The following is a 17449-nucleotide window of genomic DNA, read 5'->3' as shown; positions in this document are numbered from 1 at the left end:
TCGGAGTTCTGATGGGATCCGGTGCTTTAGTGCTGGTATGATCGCATCCGACATGTTTCCCCGTCTTCGTCCCTTATGCTTGCCACTCCCAGGTCCGCTCCAAAGACGATTCTACATTCTCACTACCATTACAACCGTTCCCTAACAATGGATAATGTCCTATACTACTTACTCTCCCGCTCAATCACGGAGACGAGTTTTTCACGGTTTCCACCCCTCCCTCCATACCGCAGCAACACGAGTTTTTTCCACCCCTTTCAGAACGCGCTCTTCGCGCCACAAAGCCGCCCCAAGACGCGCGAGCAATGAGCATCGAGCTTAAACATATCGCAAACGTCAAACATAATATAACGGGATTAATATATATCGCGCACGTGCGACATGTTTGTCACAAGGCGCAAAAACTAATTATAAAAGGAATGCAACACGAGGACTTCCCAGGAGGTCACCCATCCTAGTACTACTCTCGCCCAAGCACGCTTAACTTCGGAGTTCTGATGGGATCCGGTGCTTTAGTGCTGGTATGATCGCATCCGACATGTTTCCCCGTCTTCGTCCCTTATGCTTGCCACTCCCAGGTCCGCTCCAAAGACGATTCTACATTCTCACTATCATTACAACCGTTCCCTAACAATGGATAATGTCCTATACTACTTACTCTCCCGCTCAATCACGGAGACGAGTTTTCCACGGTTTCCACCCCTCCCTCCATACCGCAGCAACACGAGTTTTTTCCACCCCTTTCAGAACGCGCTCTTCGCGCCACAAAGCCGCCCCAAGACGCGCGAGCAATGAGCATCGAGCTTAAACATATCGCCAACGTCAAACATAATATAACGGGATTAATACATATCGCGCACGTGCGACATGTTTGTCACAAGGCGCAAAAAATAATTATAAAAGGAATGCAACACGAGGACTTCCCAGGAGGTCACCCATCCTAGTACTACTCTCGCCCAAGCACGCTTAACTTCGGAGTTCTGATGGGATCCGGTGCTTTAGTGCTGGTATGATCGCATCCGACATGTTTCCCCGTCTTCGTCCCTTATGCTTGCCACTCCCAGGTCCGCTCCAAAGACGATTCTACATTCTCACTACCATTACAACCGTTCCCTAACAATGGATAATGTCCTATACTACTTACTCTCCCGCTCAATCACGGAGACGAGTTTTCCACGGTTTCCACCCCTCCCTCCATACCGCAGCAACACGAGTTTTTTCCACCCCTTTCCGAACGCGCTCTTCGCGCCACAAAGCCGCCCCAAGACGCGCGAGCAATGAGCATCGAGCTTAAACATATCGCAAACGTCAAACATAATATAACGGGATTAATATATATCGCGCACGTGCGACATGTTTGTCACAAGGCGCAAAAAATAATTATAAAAGGAATGCAACACGAGGACTTCCCAGGAGGTCACCCATCCTAGTACTACTCTCGCCCAAGCACGCTTAACTTCGGAGTTCTGATGGGATCCGGTGCTTTAGTGCTGGTATGATCGCATCCGACATGTTTCCCCGTCTTCGTCCCTTATGCTTGCCACTCCCAGGTCCGCTCCAAAGATGATTCTACATTCTCACTACCATTACAACCGTTCCCTAACAATGGATAATGTCCTATACTACTTACTCTCCCGCTCAATCACGGAGACGAGTTTTCCACGGTTTCCACCCCTCCCTCCATACCGCAGCAACACGAGTTTTTTCCACCCCTTTCAGAACGCGCTCTTCGCGCCACAAAGCCGTCCCAAGACGCGCGAGCAATGAGCATCGAGCTTAAACATATCGCAAACGTCAAACATAATATAACGGGATTAATATATATCGCGCACGTGCGACATGTTTGTCACAAGGCGCAAAAAATAATTATAAAAGGAATGCAACACGAGGACTTCCCAGGAGGTCACCCATCCTAGTACTACTCTCGCCAAAGCACGCTTAACTTCGGAGTTCTGATGGGATCCGGTGCTTTAGTGCTGGTATGATCGCATCCGACATGTTTCCCCGTCTTCGTCCCTTATGCTTGCCACTCCCAGGTCCGCTCCAAAGACGATTCTACATTCTCACTACCATTACAACCGTTCCCTAACAATGGATAATGTCCTATACTACTTACTCTCCCGCTCAATCACGGAGACGAGTTTTCCACGGTTTCCACCCCTCCCTCCATACCGCAGCAACACGAGTTTTTTCCACCCCTTTCAGAACGCGCTCTTCGCGCCACAAAGCCGCCCCAAGACGCGCGAGCAATGAGCATCGAGCTTAAACATATCGCAAACGTCAAACATAATATAACGGGATTAATATATATCGCACACGTGCGACATGTTTGTCACAAGGCGCAAAAAATAATTATAAAAGCAATGCAACACGAGGACTTCCCAGGAGGTCACCCATCCTAGTACTACTCTCGCCCAAGCACGCTTAACTTCGGAGTTCTGATGGGATCCGATGCTTTAGTGCTGGTATGATCGCATCCGACATGTTTCCCCGTCTTCGTCCCTTATGCTTGCCACTCCCAGGTCCGCTCCAAAGACGATTCTACATTCTCACTACCATTACAACCGTTCCCTAACAATGGATAATGTCCTATACTACTTACTCTCCCGCTCAATCACGGAGACGAGTTTTCCACGGTTTCCACCCCTCCCTCCATACCGCAGCAACACGAGTTTTTTCCACCCCTTTCAGAACGCGCTCTTCGCGCCACAAAGCCGCCCCAAGACGCGCGAGCAATGAGCATCGAGCTTAAACATATCGCAAACGTCAAACATAATATAACGTGATTAATATATATCGCGCACGTGCGACATGTTTGTCACAAGGCGCAAAAAATAATTATAAAAGGAATGCAACACGAGGACTTCCCAGGAGGTCACCCATCCTAGTACTACTCTCGCCCAAGCACGCTTAACTTCGGAGTTCTGATGGGATCCGGTGCTTTAGTGCTGGTATGATCGCATCCGACATGTTTCCCCGTCTTCGTCGCTTATGCTTGCCACTCCCAGGTCCGCTCCAAAGACGATTCTACATTCTCACTACCATTACAACCGTTCCCTAACAATGGATAATGTCCTATACTACTTACTCTCCCGCTCAATCACGGAGACGAGTTTTCCACGGTTTCCACCCCTCCCTCCATACCGCAGCAACACGAGTTTTTTCCACCCCTTTCAGAACGCGCTCTTCGCGCCACAAAGCCGCCCCAAGACGCGCGAGCAATGAGCATCGAGCTTAAACATATCGCAAACGTCAAACATAATATAACGGGATTAATATATATCGCGCACGTGCGACATGTTTGTCACAAGGCGCAAAAAATAATTATAAAAGGAATGCAACACGAGGACTTCCCAGGAGGTCACCCATCCTAGTACTACTCTCGCCCAAGCACGCTTAACTTCGGAGTTCTGATGGGATCCGGTGCTTTAGTGCTGGTATGATCGCATCCGACATGTTTCCCCGTCTTCGTCCCTTATGCTTGCCACTCCCAGGTCCGCTCCAAAGACGATTCTACATTCTCACTACCATTACAACCTTTTCCTAAAATTTGGATAATGTCCTATACTACTTACTCTCCCGCTCAATCACGGAGACGAGTTTTCCACGGTTTCCACCCCTCCCTCCATACCGCAGCAACACGAGTTTTTTCCACCCCTTTCAGAACGCGCTCTTCGCGCCACAAAGCCGCCCCAAGACGCGCGAGCAATGAGCATCGAGCTTAAACATATCGCAAACGTCAAACATAGTATAACGGGATTAATATATATCGCGCACGTGCGACATGTTTGTCACAAGGCGCAAAAAATAATTATAAAAGGAATGCAACACGATGACTTCCCAGGAGGTCACCCATCCTAGTACTACTCTCGCCCAAGCACGCTTAACTTCGGAGTTCTGATGGGATCCGGTGCTTTAGTGCTGGTATGATCGCATCCGACATGTTTCCCCGTCTTCGTCCCTTATGCTTGCCACTCCCAGGTCCGCTCCAAAGACGATTCTACATTCTCACTACCATTACAACCTTTCCCTAAAATTTGGATAATGTCCTATACTACTTACTCTCCCGCTCAATCACGGAGACGAGTTTTCCACGGTTTCCACCCCTCCCTCCATATCGCAGCAACACGAGTTTTTTCCACCCCTTTCAGAACGCGCTCTTCGCGCCACAAAGCCGCCCCAAGACGCGCGAGCAATGAGCATCGAGCTTAAACATATCGCAAACGTCAAACATAATATAACGGGATTAATATATATCGCGCACGTGCGACATGTTTGTCACAAGGCGCAAAAAATAATTATAAAAGGAATGCAACACGAGGACTTCCCAGGAGGTCACCCATCCTAGTACTACTCTCGCCCAAGCACGCTTAACTTCGGAGTTCTGATGGGATCCGATGCTTTAGTGCTGGTATGATCGCATCCGACATGTTTCCCCGTCTTCGTCCCTTATGCTTGCCACTCCCAGGTCCGCTCCAAAGACGATTCTACATTCTCACTACCATTACAACCGTTCCCTAACAATGGATAATGTCCTATACTACTTACTCTCCCGCTCAATCACGGAGACGAGTTTTCCACGGTTTCCACCCCTCCCTTCATACCGCAGCAACACGAGTTTTTTCCACCCCTTTCAGAACGCGCTCTTCGCGCCACAAAGCCGCCCCAAGACGCGCGAGCAATGAGCATCGAGCTTAAACATATCGCAAACGTCAAACATAATATAACGGGATTAATATATATCGCGCACGTGCGACATGTTTGTCACAAGGCGCAAAAAATAATTATAAAAGGAATGCAACACGAGGACTTCCCAGGAGGTCACCCATCCTAGTACTACTCTCGCCCAAGCACGCATAACTTCGGAGTTCTGATGGGATCCGGTGCTTTAGTGCTGGTATGATCGCATCCGACATGTTTCCCCGTCTTCGTCCCTTATGCTTGCCACTCCCAGGTCCGCTCCAAAGACGATTCTACATTCTCACTACCATTACAACCGTTCCCTAACAATGGATAATGTCCTATACTACTTACTCTCCCGCTCAATCACGGAGACGAGTTTTCCACGGTTTCCACCCCTCCCTCCATATCGCAGCAACACGAGTTTTTTCCACCCCTTTCAGAACGCGCTCTTCGCGCCACAAAGCCGCCCCAAGACGCGCGAGCAATGAGCATCGAGCTTCAACATATCGCAAACGTCAAACATAATATAACGGGATTAATATATATCGCGCACGTGCGACATGTTTCTCACAAGGCGCAAAAAATAATTATAAAAGGAATGCAACACGAGGACTTCCCAGGAGGTCACCCATCCTAGTACTACTCTCGCCCAAGCACGCTTAACTTCGGAGTTCTGATGGGATCCAGTGCTTTAGTGCTGGTATGATCGCATCCAACATGTTTCCCCGTCTTCGTCCCTTATGCTTGCCACTCCCAGGTCCGCTCCAAAGACGATTCTACATTCTCACTACCATTACAACCGTTCCCTAACAATGGATAATGTCCTATACTACTTACTCTCCCGCTCAATCACGGAGACGAGTTTTCCACGGTTTCCACCCCTCCCTCCATACCGCAGCAACACGAGTTTTTTCCACCCCTTTCAGAACGCGCTCTTCGCGCCACAAAGCCGCCCCAAGACGCGCGAGCAATGAGCATCGAGCTTAAACATATCGCAAACGTCAAACATAATATAACTGGATTAATATATATCGCGCACGTGCGACATGTTTCTCACAAGGCGCAAAAAATAATTATAAAAGGAATGCAACACGAGGACTTCCCAGGAGATCACCCATCCTAGTACTACTCTCGCCCAAGCACGCTTAACTTCGGAGTTCTGATGGGATCCGGTGCTTTAGTGCTGGTATGATCGCATCCGACATGTTTCCCCGTCTTCGTCCCTTATGCTTGCCACTCCCAGGTCCGCTCCAAAGACGATTCTACATTCTCACTACCATTACAACCGTTCCCTAACAATGGATAATGTCCTATACTACTTACTCTCCCGCTCAATCACGGAGACGAGTTTTCCACGGTTTCCACCCCTCCCTCCATACCGCAGCAACACGAGTTTTTTCCACCCCTTTCAGAACGCGCTCTTCGCGCCACAAAGCCGCCCCAAGACGCGCGAGCAATGAGCATCGAGCTTAAACATATCGCAAACGTCAAACATAATATAACGGGATTAATATATATCGCGCACGTGCGACATGTTTGTCACAAGGCGCAAAAAATAATTATAAAAGGAATGCAACACGAGGACTTCCCAGGAGGTCACCCATCCTAGTACTACTCTCGCCCAAGCACGCTTAACTTCGGAGTTCTGATGGGATCCGGTGCTTTAGTGCTGGTATGATCGCATCCGACATGTTTCCCCGTCTTCGTCCCTTATGCTTGTCACTCCCAGGTCCGCTCCAAAGACGATTCTACATTCTCACTACCATTACAACCGTTCCCTAACAATGGATAATGTCCTATACTACTTACTCTCCCGCTCAATCACGGAGACGAGTTTTCCACGGTTTCCACCCCTCCCTCCATTCCGCAGCAACACGAGTTTTTTCCACCCCTTTCAGAACGCGCTCTTCGCGCCACAAAGCCGCCCCAAGACGCGCGAGCAATGAGCATCGAGCTTAAACATATCGCAAACGTCAAACATAATATAACGGGATTAATATATATCGCGCACGTGCGACATGTTTGTCACAAGGCGCAAAAAATAATTATAAAAGGAATGCAACACGAGGACTTCCCAGGAGGTCACCCATCCTAGTACTACTCTCGCCCAAGCACGCTTAACTTCGGAGTTCTGATGGGATCCGGTGCTTTAGTGCTGGTATGATCGCATCCGACATGTTTCCCCGTCTTCGTCCCTTATGCTTGCCACTCCCAGGTCCGCTCCAAAGACGATTCTACATTCTCACTACCATTACAACCGTTCCCTAACAATGGATAATGTCCTACACTACTTACTCTCCCGCTCAATCACGGAGACGAGTTTTCCATGGTTTCCACCCCTCCCTCCATACCGCAGCAACACGAGTTTTTTCCACCCCTTTCAGAACGCGCTCTTCGCGCCACAAAGCCGCCCCAAGACGCGCGAGCAATGAGCATCGAGCTTAAACATATCGCAAACGTCAAACATAATATAACGGGATTAATATATATCGCGCACGTGCGACATGTTTGTCACAAGGCGCAAAAAATAATTATAAAAGGAATGCAACACGAGGACTTCCCAGGAGGTCACCCATCCTAGTACTACTCTCGCCCAAGCACGCTTAACTTCGGAGTTCTGATGGGATCCGGTGCTTTAGTGCTGGTATGATCGCATCCGACATGTTTCCCCGTCTTCGTCCCTTATGCTTTCCACTCCCAGGTCCGCTCCAAAGACGATTCTACATTCTCACTACCATTACAACCGTTCCCTAACAATGGATAATGTCCTATACTACTTACTCTCCCGCTCAATCACGGAGACGAGTTTTCCACGGTTTCCACCCCTCCCTCCATACCGCAGCAACACGAGTTTTTTCCACCCCTTTCAGAACGCGCTCTTCGCGCCACAAAGCCGCCCCAAGACGCGCGAGCAATGAGCATCGAGCTTAAACATATCGCAAACGTCAAACATAATATAACGGGATTAATATATATCGCGCACGTGCGACATGTTTGTCACAAGGCGCAAAAAATAATTATAAAAGGAATGCAACACGAGGACTTCCCAAGAGGTCACCCATCCTAGTACTACTCTCGCCCAAGCACGCTTAACTTCGGGGTTCTGATGGGATCCGGTGCTTTAGTGCTGGTATGATCGCATCCGACATGTTTCCCCGTCTTCGTCCCTTATGCTTGCCACTCCCAGGTCCGCTCCAAAGACGATTCTACATTCTCACTACCATTACAACCGTTCCCTAACAATGGATAATGTCCTATACTACTTACTCTCCCGCTCAATCACGGAGACGAGTTTTCCACGGTTTCCACCCCTCCCTCCATACCGCAGCAACACGAGTTTTTTCCACCCCTTTCAGAACGCGCTCTTCGCGCCACAAAGCCGCCCCAAGACGCGCGAGCAATGAGCATCGAGCTTAAACATATCGCAAACGTCAAACATAATATAACGGGATTAATATATATCGCGCACGTGCGACATGTTTGTCACAAGGCGCAAAAAATAATTATAAAAGGAATGCAACACGAGGACTTCCCAGGAGGTCACCCATCCTAGTACTACTCTCGCCCAAGCACGCTTAACTTCGGAGTTCTCATGGGATCCGGTGCTTTAGTGCTGGTATGATCGCATCCGACATGTTTCCCCGTCTTCGTCCCTTATGCTTGCCACTCCCAGGTCCGCTCCAAAGACGATTCTACATTCTCACTACCATTACAACCGTTCCCTAACAATGGATAATGTCATATACTACTTACTCTCCCGCTCAATCACGGAGACGAGTTTCCCACGGTTTCCACCCCTCCCTCCATACCGCAGCAACACGAGTTTTTTCCACCCCTTTCAGAACGCGCTCTTCGCGCCACAAAGCCGCCCCAAGACGCGCGAGCAATGAGCATCGAGCTTAAACATATCGCAAACGTCAAACATAATATAACGGGATTAATATATATCGCGCACGTGCGACATGTTTGTCACAAGGCGCAAAAAATAATTATAAAAGGAATGCAACACGAGGACTTCCCAGGAGGTCACCCATCCTAGTACTACTCTCGCCCAAGCACGCTTAACTTCGGAGTTCTGATGGGATCCGGTGCTTTAGTGCTGGTATGATCGCATCCGACATGTTTCCCCGTCTTCGTCCCTTATGCTTGCCACTCCCAGGTCCGCTCCAAAGACGATTCTACATTCTCACTACCATTACAACCGTTCCCTAACAATGGATAATGTCCTATACTACTTACTCTCCCGCTCAATCACGGAGACGAGTTTTCCACGGTTTCCACCCCTCCCTCCATACCGCAGCAACACGAGTTTTTTCCACCCCTTTCAGAACGCGCTCTTCGCGCCACAAAGCCGCCCCAAGACGCGCGAGCAATGAGCATCGAGCTTAAACATATCGCAAACGTCAAGCATAATATAACGGGATTAATCTATATCGCGCACGTGCGACATGTTTGTCACAAGGCGCAAAAAATAATTATAAAAGGAATGCAACACGAGGACTTCCCAGGAGGTCACCCATCCTAGTACTACTCTCGCCCAAGCACGCTTAACTTCGGAGTTCTGATGGGATCCGGTGCTTTAGTGCTGGTATGATCGCATCCGACATGTTTCCCCGTCTTCGTCCCTTATGCTTGCCACTCCCAGGTCCGCTCCAAAGACGATTCTACATTCTCACTACCATTACAACCGTTCCCTAACAATGGATAATGTCCTATACTACTTACTCTCCCGCTCAATCACGGAGACGAGTTTTCCACGGTTTCCACCCCTCCCTCCATACCGCAGCAACACGAGTTTTTTCCACCCCTTTCAGAACGCGCTCTTCGCGCCACAAAGCCGCCCCAAGACGCGCGAGCAATGAGCATCGAGTTTAAACATATCGCAAACGTCAAACATAATATAACAGGATTAATATATATCGCACACGTGCGACATGTTTCTCACAAGGCGCAAAAAATAATTATAAAAGGAATGCAACACGAGGACTTCCCAGGAGGTCACCCATCCTAGTACTACTCTCGCCCAAGCACGCTTAACTTCGGAGTTCTGATGGGATCCGGTGCTTTAGTGCTGGTATGATCGCATCCGACATGTTTCCCCGTCTTCGTCCCTTATGCTTGCCACTCCCAGGTCCGCTCCAAAGACGATTCTACATTCTCACTACCATTACAACCGTTCCTTAACAATGGATAATGTCCTATACTACTTACTCTCCCGCTCAATCACGGAGACGAGTTTTCCACGGTTTCCACCCCTCCCTCCATACCGCAGCAACACGAGTTTTTTCCACCCCTTTCAGAACGCGCTCTTCGCGCCACAAAGCCGCCCCAAGACGCGCGAGCAATGAGCATCGAGCTTAAACATATCGCAAACGTCAAACATAATATAACGGGATTAATATATATCGCGCACGTGCGACATGTTTGTCACAAGGCGCAAAAAATAATTATAAAAGGAATGCAACACGAGGACTTCCCAGGAGGTCACTCATCCTAGTACTACTCTCGCCCAAGCACGCTTAACTTCGGAGTTCTGATGGGATCCGGTGCTTTAGTGCTGGTATGATCGCATCCGACATGTTTCCCCGTCTTCGTCCCTTATGCTTGCCACTCCCAGTTCCGCTCCAAAGACGATTCTACATTCTCACTACCATTACAACCGTTCCCTAACAATGGATAATGTCCTATACTACTTACTCTCCCGCTCAATCACGGAGACGAGTTTTCCACGGTTTCCATCCCTCCCTCCATACCGCAGCAACACGAGTTTTTTCCACCCCTTTCAGAACGCGCTCTTCGCGCCACAAAGCCGCCCCAAGACGCGCGAGCAATGAGCATCGAGCTTAAACATATCGCAAACGTCAAACATAATATAACGGGATTAATATATATCGCGCACGTGCGACATGTTTCTCACAAGGCGCAAAAAATAATTATAAAAGGAATGCAACACGAGGACTTCCCAGGAGGTCACCCATCCTAGTACTACTCTCGCCCAAGCACGCTTAACTTCGGAGTTCTGATGGGATCCGCTGCTTTAGTGCTGGTATGATCGCATCCGACATGTTTCCCCGTCTTCGTCCCTTATGCTTGCCACTCCCAGGTCCGCTCCAAAGGCGATTCTACATTCTCACTACCATTACAACCGTTCCCTAACAATGGATAATGTCCTATACTACTTACTCTCCCGCTCAATCACGGAGACGAGTTTTCCACGGTTTCCACCCCTCCCTCCATACCGCAGCAACACGAGTTTTTTCCACCCCTTTCAGAACGCGCTCTTCGCGCCACAAAGCCGCCCCAAGACGCTCGAGCAATGAGCATCGAGCTTAAACATATCGCAAACGTCAAACATAATATAACGGGATTAATATATATCGCGCACGTGCGACATGTTTGTCACAAGGCGCAAAAAATAATTATAAAAGGAATGCAACACGAGGACTTCCCAGGAGGTCACCCATCCTAGTACTACTCTCGCCCAAGCACGCTTAACTTCGGAGTTCTGATGGGATCCGGTGCTTTAGTGCTGGTATGATCGCATCCGACATGTTTCCCCGTCTTCGTCCCTTATGCTTGCCACTCCCAGGTCCGCTCCAAAGACGATTCTACATTCTCACTACCATTACAACCGTTCCCTAACAATGGATAATGTCCTATACTACTTACTCTCCCGCTCAATCACGGAGACGAGTTTTCCACGGTTTCCACCCCTCCCTCCATACCGCAGCAACACGAGTTTTTTCCACCCCTTTCAGAACGCGCTCTTCGCGCCACAAAGCCGCCCCAAGACGCGCGAGCAATGAGCATCGAGCTTAAACATATCGCAAACGTCAAACATAATATAACGGGATTAATATATATCGCGCACGTGCGACATGTTTGTCACAAGGCGCAAAAAATAATTATAAAAGGAATGCAACACGAGGACTTCCCAGGAGGTCACCCGTCCTAGTACTACTCTCGCCCAAGCACGCTTAACTTCGGAGTTCTGATGGGATCCGGTGCTTTAGTGCTGGTATGATCGCATCCGACATGTTTCCCCGTCTTCGTCCCTTATGCTTGCCACTCCCAGGTCCGCTCCAAAGACGATTCTACATTCTCACTACCATTACAACCGTTCCGTAACAATGGATAATGTCCTATACTACTTACTCTCCCGCTCAATCACGGAGACGAGTTTTCCACGGTTTCCACCCCTCCCTCCATACCGCAGCAACACGAGTTTTTTCCACCCCTTTCAGAACGCGCTCTTCGCGCCACAAAGCCGCCCCAAGACGCGCGAGCAATGAGCATCGAGCTTAAACATATCGCAAACGTCAAACATAATATAACGGGATTAATATATATCGCGCACGTGCGACATGTTTCTCACAAGGCGCAAAAAATAATTATAAAAGGAATGCAACACGAGGACTTCCCAGGAGGTCACCCATCCTAGTACTACTCTTGCCCAAGCACGCTTAACTTCGGAGTTCTGATGGGATCCGGTGCTTTAGTGCTGGTATGATCGCATCCGACATGTTTCCCCGTCTTCGTCCCTTATGCTTGCCACTCCCAGGTCCGCTCCAAAGACGATTCTACATTCTCACTACCATTACAACCGTTCCCTAACAATGGATAATGTCCTATACTACTTACTCTCCCGCTCAATCACGGAGACGAGTTTTCCACGGTTTTCACCCCTCCCTCCATACCGCAGCAACACGAGTTTTTTCCACCCCTTTCAGAACGCGCTCTTCGCGCCACAAAGCCGCCCCAAGACGCGCGAGCAATGAGCATCGAGCTTAAACATATCGCAAACGTCAAACATAATATAACGGGATTAATATATATCGCGCACGTGCGACATGTTTGTCACAAGGCGCAAAAAATAATTATAAAAGGAATGCAACACGAGGACTTCCCAGGAGGTCACCCATCCTAGTACTACTCTCGCCCAAGCACGCTTAACTTCGGAGTTCTGATGGGATCCGGTGCTTTAGTGCTGGTATGATCGCATCCGACATGTTTCCCCGTCTTCGTCCCTTATGCTTGCCACTCTCAGGTCCGCTCCAAAGACGATTCTACATTCTCACTACCATTACAACCGTTCCCTAACAATGGATAATGTCCTATACTACTTACTCTCCCGCTCAATCACGGAGACGAGTTTTCCACGGTTTCCACCCCTCCCTCCATACCGCAGCAACACGAGTTTTTTCCACCCCTTTCAGAACGCGCTCTTCGCGCCACAAAGCCGCCCCAAGACGCGCGAGCAATGAGCATCGAGCTTAAACATATCGCAAACGTCAAACATAATATAACGGGATTAATATATATCGCGCACGTGCGACATGTTTGTCACAAGGCGCAAAAAATAATTATAAAAGGAATGCAACACGAGGACTTCCCAGGAGTTCACCCATCCTAGTACTACTCTCGCCCAAGCACGCTTAACTTCGGAGTTCTGATGGGATCCGGTGCTTTAGTGCTGGTATGATCGCATCCGACATGTTTCCCCGTCTTCGTCCCTTATGCTTGCCACTCCCAGGTCCGCTCCAAAGACGATTCTACATTCTCACTACCATTACAACCGTTCCCTAACAATGGATAATGTCCTATACTACTTACTCTCCCGCTCAATCACGGAGACGAGTTTTCCACGGTTTCCACCCCTCCCTCCATACCGCAGCAACACGAGTTTTTTCCACCCCTTTCAGAACGCGCTCTTCCCGCCACAAAGCCGCCCCAAGACGCGCGAGCAATGAGCATCGAGCTTAAACATATCGCAAACGTCAAACATAATATAACGGGATTAATATATATCGCGCACGTGCGACATGTTTGTCACAAGGCGCAAAAAATAATTATAAAAGGAATGCAACACGAGGACTTCCCAGGAGGTCACCCATCCTAGTACTACTCTCGCCCAAGCACGCTTAACTTCAGAGTTCTGATGGGATCCGGTGCTTTAGTGCTGGTATGATCGCATCCGACATGTTTCCCCGTCTTCGTCCCTTATGCTTGCCACTCCCAGGTCCGCTCCAAAGGCGATTCTACATTCTCACTACCATTACAACCGTTCCCTAACAATGGATAATGTCCTATACTATTTACTCTCCCGCTCAATCACGGAGACGAGTTTTCCACGGTTTCCACCCCTCCCTCCATACCGCAGCAACACGAGTTTTTTCCACCCCTTTCAGAACGCGCTCTACGCGCCACAAAGCCGCCCCAAGACGCGCGAGCAATGAGCATCGAGCTTAAACATATCGCAAACGTCAAACATAATATAACGGGATTAATATATATCGCGCACGTGCGACATGTTTGTCACAAGGCGCAAAAAATAATTATAAAAGGAATGCAACACGAGGACTTCCCAGGAGGTCACCCATCCTAGTACTACTCTCGCCCAAGCACGCTTAACTTCGGAGTTCTGATGGGATCCGGTGCTTTAGTGCTGGTATGATCGCATCCGACATGTTTCCCCGTCTTCGTCCCTTATGCTTGCCACTCCCAGGTCCGCTCCAAAGACGATTCTACATTCTCACTACCATTACAACCGTTCCCTAACAATGGATAATGTCCTATACTACTTACTCTCCCGCTCAATCACGGAGACGAGTTTTCCACGGTTTCCACCCCTCCCTCCATACCGCAGCAACACGAGTTTTTTCCACCCCTTTCAGAACGCGCTCTTCGCGCCACAAAGCCACCCCAAGACGCGCGAGCAATGAGCATCGAGCTTAAACATATCGCAAACGTCAAACATAATATAACGGGATTAATATATATCGCGCACGTGCGACATGTTTCTCACAAGGCGCAAAAAATAATTATAAAAGGAATGCAACACGAGGACTTCCCAGGAGGTCACCCATCCTAGTACTACTCTCGCCCAAGCACGCTTAACTTCGGAGTTCTGATGGGATCCGGTGCTTTAGTGCTGGTATGATCGCATCCGACATGTTTCCCCGTCTTCGTCCCTTATGCTTGCCACTCCCAGGTCCGCTCCAAAGACGATTCTACATTCTCACTACCATTACAACCGTTCCCTAACAATGGATAATGTCCTATACTACTTACTCTCCCGCTCAATCACGGAGATGAGTTTTCCACGGTTTCCACCCCTCCCTCCATACCGCAGCAACACGAGTTTTTTCCACCCCTTTCAGAACGCGCTCTTCGCGCCACGAAGCCGCCCCAAGACGCGCGAGCAATGAGCATCGAGCTTAAACATATCGCAAACGTCAAACATAATATAACGGGATTAATATATATCGCGCACATGCGACATGTTTCTCACAAGGCGCAAAAAATAATTATAAAAGGAATGCAACACGAGGACTTCCCAGGAGGTCACCCATCCTAGTACTACTCTCGCCCAAGCATGCTTAACTTTGGAGTTCTGATGGGATCTGGTGCTTTAGTGCTGGTATGATCGCATCCGACATGTTTCCCCGTCTTCGTCCCTTATGCTTGCCACTCCCAGGTCCGCTCCAAAGACGATTCTACATTCTCACTACCATTACAACCGTTCCCTAACAATGGATAATGTCCTATACTACTTACTCTCCCGCTCAATCACGGAGACGAGTTTTCCACGGTTTCCACCCCTCCCTCCATACCGCAGCAACACGAGTTTTTTCCACCCCTTTCAGAACGCGCTCTTCGCGCCACAAAGCCGCCCCAAGACGCGCGAGCAATGAGCATCGAGCTTAAACATATCGCAAACGTCAAACATAATATAACGGGATTAATATATATCGCGCACATGCGACATGTTTCTCACAAGGCGCAAAAAATAATTATAAAAGGAATGCAACACGAGGACTTCCCAAGAGGTCACCCATCCTAGTACTACTCTCGCCCAAGCACGCTTAACTTCGGAGTTCTGATGGGATCCGGTGCTTTAGTGCTGGTATGATCGCATCCGACATGTTTCCCCGTCTTCGTCCCTTATGCTTGCCACTCCCAGGTCCGCTCCAAAGACGATTCTACATTCTCACTACCATTACAACCGTTCCCTAACAATGGATAATGTCCTATACTACTTACTCTCCCGCTCAATCACGGAGACGAGTTTTCCACGGTTTCCACCCCTCCCTCCATACCGCAGCAACACGAGTTTTTTCCACCCCTTTCAGAACGCGCTCTTCGCGCCACAAAGCCGCCCCAAGACGCGCGAGCAATGAGCATCGAGCTTAAACATATCGCAAACGTCAAACATAATATAACGGGATTAATATATATCGCGCACGTTCGACATGTTTCTCACAAGGCGCAAAAAATAATTATAAAAGGAATGCAACACGAGGACTTCCCAGGATGTCACCCATCCTAGTACTACTCTCGCCCAAGCACGCTTAACTTCGGAGTTCTGATGGGATCCGGTGCTTTAGTGCTGGTATGATCGCATCCGACATGTTTCCCCGTCTTCGTCCCTTATGCTTGCCACTCCCAGGTCCGCTCCAAAGACGATTGTACATTCTCACTACCATTACAACCGTTCCCTAACAATGGATAATGTCCTATACTACTTACTCTCCCGCTCAATCACGAAGACGAGTTTTCCACGGTTTCCACCCCTCCCTCCATACTGCAGCAACACGAGTTTTTTCCACCCCTTTCAGAACGCGCTCTTCGCGCCACAAAGCCGCCCCAAGACGCGCGAGCAATGAGCATCGAGCTTAAACATATCGCAAACGTCAAACATAATATAACGGGATTAATATATATCGCGCACGTGCGACATGTTTCTCACAAGGCACAAAAAATAATTATAAAAGGAATGCAACACGAGGACTTCCCAGGAGGTCACCCATCCTAGTACTACTCTCGCCCAAGCACGCTTAACTTCGGAGTTCTGATGGGATCCGGTGCTTTAGTGCTGGTATGATCACATCCGACATGTTTCCCCGTCTTCGTCCCTTATGCTTGCCACTCCCAGGTCCGCTCCAAAGACGATTCTACATTCTCACTACCATTACAACCGTTCCCTAACAATGGATAATGTCCTATACTACTTACTCTCCCGCTCAATCACGGAGACGAGTTTTCCACGTTTTCCACCCCTCCCTCCATACCGCAGCAACACGAGTTTTTTCCACCCCTTTCAGAACGCGCTCTTCGCGCCACAAAGCCGCCCCAAGACGCGCGAGCAATGAGCATCGAGCTTAAACATATCGCAAACGTCAAACATAATATAACGGGATTAATATATATCGCGCACGTGCGACATGTTTCTCACAAGGCGCAAAAAATAATTATAAAAGGAATGCAACACGAGGACTTCCCAGGAGGTCACCCATCCTAGTACTACTCTCGCCCAAGCACGCTTAACTTCGGAGTTCTGATGGGATCCGGTGCTTTAGTGCTGGTATGATCGCATCCGACATGTTTCCCCGTCTTCGTCCCTTATGCTTGCCACTCCCAGGTCCGCTCCAAAGACGATTCTATATTCTCACTACCATTACAACCGTTCCCTAACAATGGATAATGTCCTATACTACTTACTCTCCCGCTCAATCACGGAGACGAGTTTTCCACGGTTTCCACCCCTCCCTCCATACCGCAGCAACACGAGTTTTTTCCACCCCTTTCAGAACGCGCTCTTCGCGCCACAAAGCCGCCCCAAGACGCGCGAGCAATGAGCATCGAGCTTAAACATATCGCAAACGTCAAACATAATATAACGGGATTAATATATATCGCGCACGTGCGACATGTTTCTCACAAGGCGCAAAAAATAATTATAAAAGGAATGCAACACGAGGACTTC

General features: G+C 48.9%; 35 non-coding genes across 35 annotated transcripts; all 35 read right to left on the bottom strand.

Annotated features, from left to right (window-relative positions):
* Positions 1-416: 416 nt before the first annotated feature.
* Positions 417-535, bottom strand: LOC123175237 (5S ribosomal RNA). Its single transcript, XR_006487732.1, has one exon. It is a non-coding gene; the product is annotated as a 5S ribosomal RNA (ribosomal RNA).
* A 367-nt stretch (positions 536-902) lies between these two features.
* Positions 903-1021, bottom strand: LOC123175235 (5S ribosomal RNA). The gene has a single exon (XR_006487729.1). It is a non-coding gene; the product is annotated as a 5S ribosomal RNA (ribosomal RNA).
* A 367-nt stretch (positions 1022-1388) lies between these two features.
* LOC123175234 (5S ribosomal RNA) lies at positions 1389-1507 on the bottom strand. The gene has a single exon (XR_006487728.1). It is a non-coding gene; the product is annotated as a 5S ribosomal RNA (ribosomal RNA).
* A 367-nt stretch (positions 1508-1874) lies between these two features.
* Positions 1875-1993, bottom strand: LOC123175252 (5S ribosomal RNA). The gene has a single exon (XR_006487746.1). It is a non-coding gene; the product is annotated as a 5S ribosomal RNA (ribosomal RNA).
* A 367-nt stretch (positions 1994-2360) lies between these two features.
* Positions 2361-2479, bottom strand: LOC123175258 (5S ribosomal RNA). The gene has a single exon (XR_006487751.1). It is a non-coding gene; the product is annotated as a 5S ribosomal RNA (ribosomal RNA).
* A 367-nt stretch (positions 2480-2846) lies between these two features.
* LOC123175233 (5S ribosomal RNA) lies at positions 2847-2965 on the bottom strand. Its single transcript, XR_006487727.1, has one exon. It is a non-coding gene; the product is annotated as a 5S ribosomal RNA (ribosomal RNA).
* Positions 2966-3332: 367 nt separating this feature from the next.
* On the bottom strand, positions 3333-3451 carry LOC123175231 (5S ribosomal RNA). Its single transcript, XR_006487726.1, has one exon. It is a non-coding gene; the product is annotated as a 5S ribosomal RNA (ribosomal RNA).
* Positions 3452-3819: 368 nt separating this feature from the next.
* On the bottom strand, positions 3820-3938 carry LOC123175253 (5S ribosomal RNA). The gene has a single exon (XR_006487747.1). It is a non-coding gene; the product is annotated as a 5S ribosomal RNA (ribosomal RNA).
* A 368-nt stretch (positions 3939-4306) lies between these two features.
* On the bottom strand, positions 4307-4425 carry LOC123175246 (5S ribosomal RNA). Its single transcript, XR_006487740.1, has one exon. It is a non-coding gene; the product is annotated as a 5S ribosomal RNA (ribosomal RNA).
* A 367-nt stretch (positions 4426-4792) lies between these two features.
* Positions 4793-4911, bottom strand: LOC123175251 (5S ribosomal RNA). The gene has a single exon (XR_006487745.1). It is a non-coding gene; the product is annotated as a 5S ribosomal RNA (ribosomal RNA).
* A 367-nt stretch (positions 4912-5278) lies between these two features.
* Positions 5279-5397, bottom strand: LOC123175240 (5S ribosomal RNA). The gene has a single exon (XR_006487735.1). It is a non-coding gene; the product is annotated as a 5S ribosomal RNA (ribosomal RNA).
* A 367-nt stretch (positions 5398-5764) lies between these two features.
* LOC123175244 (5S ribosomal RNA) lies at positions 5765-5883 on the bottom strand. Its single transcript, XR_006487738.1, has one exon. It is a non-coding gene; the product is annotated as a 5S ribosomal RNA (ribosomal RNA).
* Positions 5884-6250: 367 nt separating this feature from the next.
* On the bottom strand, positions 6251-6369 carry LOC123175230 (5S ribosomal RNA). The gene has a single exon (XR_006487725.1). It is a non-coding gene; the product is annotated as a 5S ribosomal RNA (ribosomal RNA).
* A 367-nt stretch (positions 6370-6736) lies between these two features.
* Positions 6737-6855, bottom strand: LOC123175229 (5S ribosomal RNA). The gene has a single exon (XR_006487724.1). It is a non-coding gene; the product is annotated as a 5S ribosomal RNA (ribosomal RNA).
* Positions 6856-7222: 367 nt separating this feature from the next.
* Positions 7223-7341, bottom strand: LOC123175228 (5S ribosomal RNA). Its single transcript, XR_006487723.1, has one exon. It is a non-coding gene; the product is annotated as a 5S ribosomal RNA (ribosomal RNA).
* A 367-nt stretch (positions 7342-7708) lies between these two features.
* Positions 7709-7827, bottom strand: LOC123175256 (5S ribosomal RNA). Its single transcript, XR_006487749.1, has one exon. It is a non-coding gene; the product is annotated as a 5S ribosomal RNA (ribosomal RNA).
* A 367-nt stretch (positions 7828-8194) lies between these two features.
* LOC123175241 (5S ribosomal RNA) lies at positions 8195-8313 on the bottom strand. Its single transcript, XR_006487736.1, has one exon. It is a non-coding gene; the product is annotated as a 5S ribosomal RNA (ribosomal RNA).
* Positions 8314-8680: 367 nt separating this feature from the next.
* Positions 8681-8799, bottom strand: LOC123175227 (5S ribosomal RNA). Its single transcript, XR_006487722.1, has one exon. It is a non-coding gene; the product is annotated as a 5S ribosomal RNA (ribosomal RNA).
* Positions 8800-9166: 367 nt separating this feature from the next.
* On the bottom strand, positions 9167-9285 carry LOC123175226 (5S ribosomal RNA). The gene has a single exon (XR_006487721.1). It is a non-coding gene; the product is annotated as a 5S ribosomal RNA (ribosomal RNA).
* Positions 9286-9652: 367 nt separating this feature from the next.
* Positions 9653-9771, bottom strand: LOC123175225 (5S ribosomal RNA). The gene has a single exon (XR_006487720.1). It is a non-coding gene; the product is annotated as a 5S ribosomal RNA (ribosomal RNA).
* A 367-nt stretch (positions 9772-10138) lies between these two features.
* Positions 10139-10257, bottom strand: LOC123175250 (5S ribosomal RNA). Its single transcript, XR_006487744.1, has one exon. It is a non-coding gene; the product is annotated as a 5S ribosomal RNA (ribosomal RNA).
* A 367-nt stretch (positions 10258-10624) lies between these two features.
* LOC123175249 (5S ribosomal RNA) lies at positions 10625-10743 on the bottom strand. Its single transcript, XR_006487743.1, has one exon. It is a non-coding gene; the product is annotated as a 5S ribosomal RNA (ribosomal RNA).
* A 367-nt stretch (positions 10744-11110) lies between these two features.
* LOC123175262 (5S ribosomal RNA) lies at positions 11111-11229 on the bottom strand. The gene has a single exon (XR_006487754.1). It is a non-coding gene; the product is annotated as a 5S ribosomal RNA (ribosomal RNA).
* Positions 11230-11596: 367 nt separating this feature from the next.
* Positions 11597-11715, bottom strand: LOC123175245 (5S ribosomal RNA). The gene has a single exon (XR_006487739.1). It is a non-coding gene; the product is annotated as a 5S ribosomal RNA (ribosomal RNA).
* Positions 11716-12082: 367 nt separating this feature from the next.
* Positions 12083-12201, bottom strand: LOC123175247 (5S ribosomal RNA). Its single transcript, XR_006487741.1, has one exon. It is a non-coding gene; the product is annotated as a 5S ribosomal RNA (ribosomal RNA).
* Positions 12202-12568: 367 nt separating this feature from the next.
* Positions 12569-12687, bottom strand: LOC123175261 (5S ribosomal RNA). Its single transcript, XR_006487753.1, has one exon. It is a non-coding gene; the product is annotated as a 5S ribosomal RNA (ribosomal RNA).
* A 367-nt stretch (positions 12688-13054) lies between these two features.
* LOC123175255 (5S ribosomal RNA) lies at positions 13055-13173 on the bottom strand. The gene has a single exon (XR_006487748.1). It is a non-coding gene; the product is annotated as a 5S ribosomal RNA (ribosomal RNA).
* A 367-nt stretch (positions 13174-13540) lies between these two features.
* On the bottom strand, positions 13541-13659 carry LOC123175242 (5S ribosomal RNA). Its single transcript, XR_006487737.1, has one exon. It is a non-coding gene; the product is annotated as a 5S ribosomal RNA (ribosomal RNA).
* Positions 13660-14026: 367 nt separating this feature from the next.
* LOC123175248 (5S ribosomal RNA) lies at positions 14027-14145 on the bottom strand. The gene has a single exon (XR_006487742.1). It is a non-coding gene; the product is annotated as a 5S ribosomal RNA (ribosomal RNA).
* Positions 14146-14512: 367 nt separating this feature from the next.
* LOC123175236 (5S ribosomal RNA) lies at positions 14513-14631 on the bottom strand. Its single transcript, XR_006487730.1, has one exon. It is a non-coding gene; the product is annotated as a 5S ribosomal RNA (ribosomal RNA).
* A 367-nt stretch (positions 14632-14998) lies between these two features.
* LOC123175259 (5S ribosomal RNA) lies at positions 14999-15117 on the bottom strand. Its single transcript, XR_006487752.1, has one exon. It is a non-coding gene; the product is annotated as a 5S ribosomal RNA (ribosomal RNA).
* A 367-nt stretch (positions 15118-15484) lies between these two features.
* On the bottom strand, positions 15485-15603 carry LOC123175238 (5S ribosomal RNA). Its single transcript, XR_006487733.1, has one exon. It is a non-coding gene; the product is annotated as a 5S ribosomal RNA (ribosomal RNA).
* Positions 15604-15970: 367 nt separating this feature from the next.
* On the bottom strand, positions 15971-16089 carry LOC123175257 (5S ribosomal RNA). The gene has a single exon (XR_006487750.1). It is a non-coding gene; the product is annotated as a 5S ribosomal RNA (ribosomal RNA).
* Positions 16090-16456: 367 nt separating this feature from the next.
* LOC123175239 (5S ribosomal RNA) lies at positions 16457-16575 on the bottom strand. Its single transcript, XR_006487734.1, has one exon. It is a non-coding gene; the product is annotated as a 5S ribosomal RNA (ribosomal RNA).
* Positions 16576-16942: 367 nt separating this feature from the next.
* Positions 16943-17061, bottom strand: LOC123175224 (5S ribosomal RNA). The gene has a single exon (XR_006487719.1). It is a non-coding gene; the product is annotated as a 5S ribosomal RNA (ribosomal RNA).
* Positions 17062-17449: the final 388 nt, after the last annotated feature.

The sequence above is a fragment of the Triticum aestivum genome, unplaced genomic scaffold (genome assembly GCF_018294505.1).
Source record: "Triticum aestivum cultivar Chinese Spring unplaced genomic scaffold, IWGSC CS RefSeq v2.1 scaffold70810, whole genome shotgun sequence".
Lineage (NCBI taxonomy): Eukaryota > Viridiplantae > Streptophyta > Magnoliopsida > Poales > Poaceae > Triticum > Triticum aestivum.
This window is presented reverse-complemented; position numbering and strand designations above follow the sequence as displayed.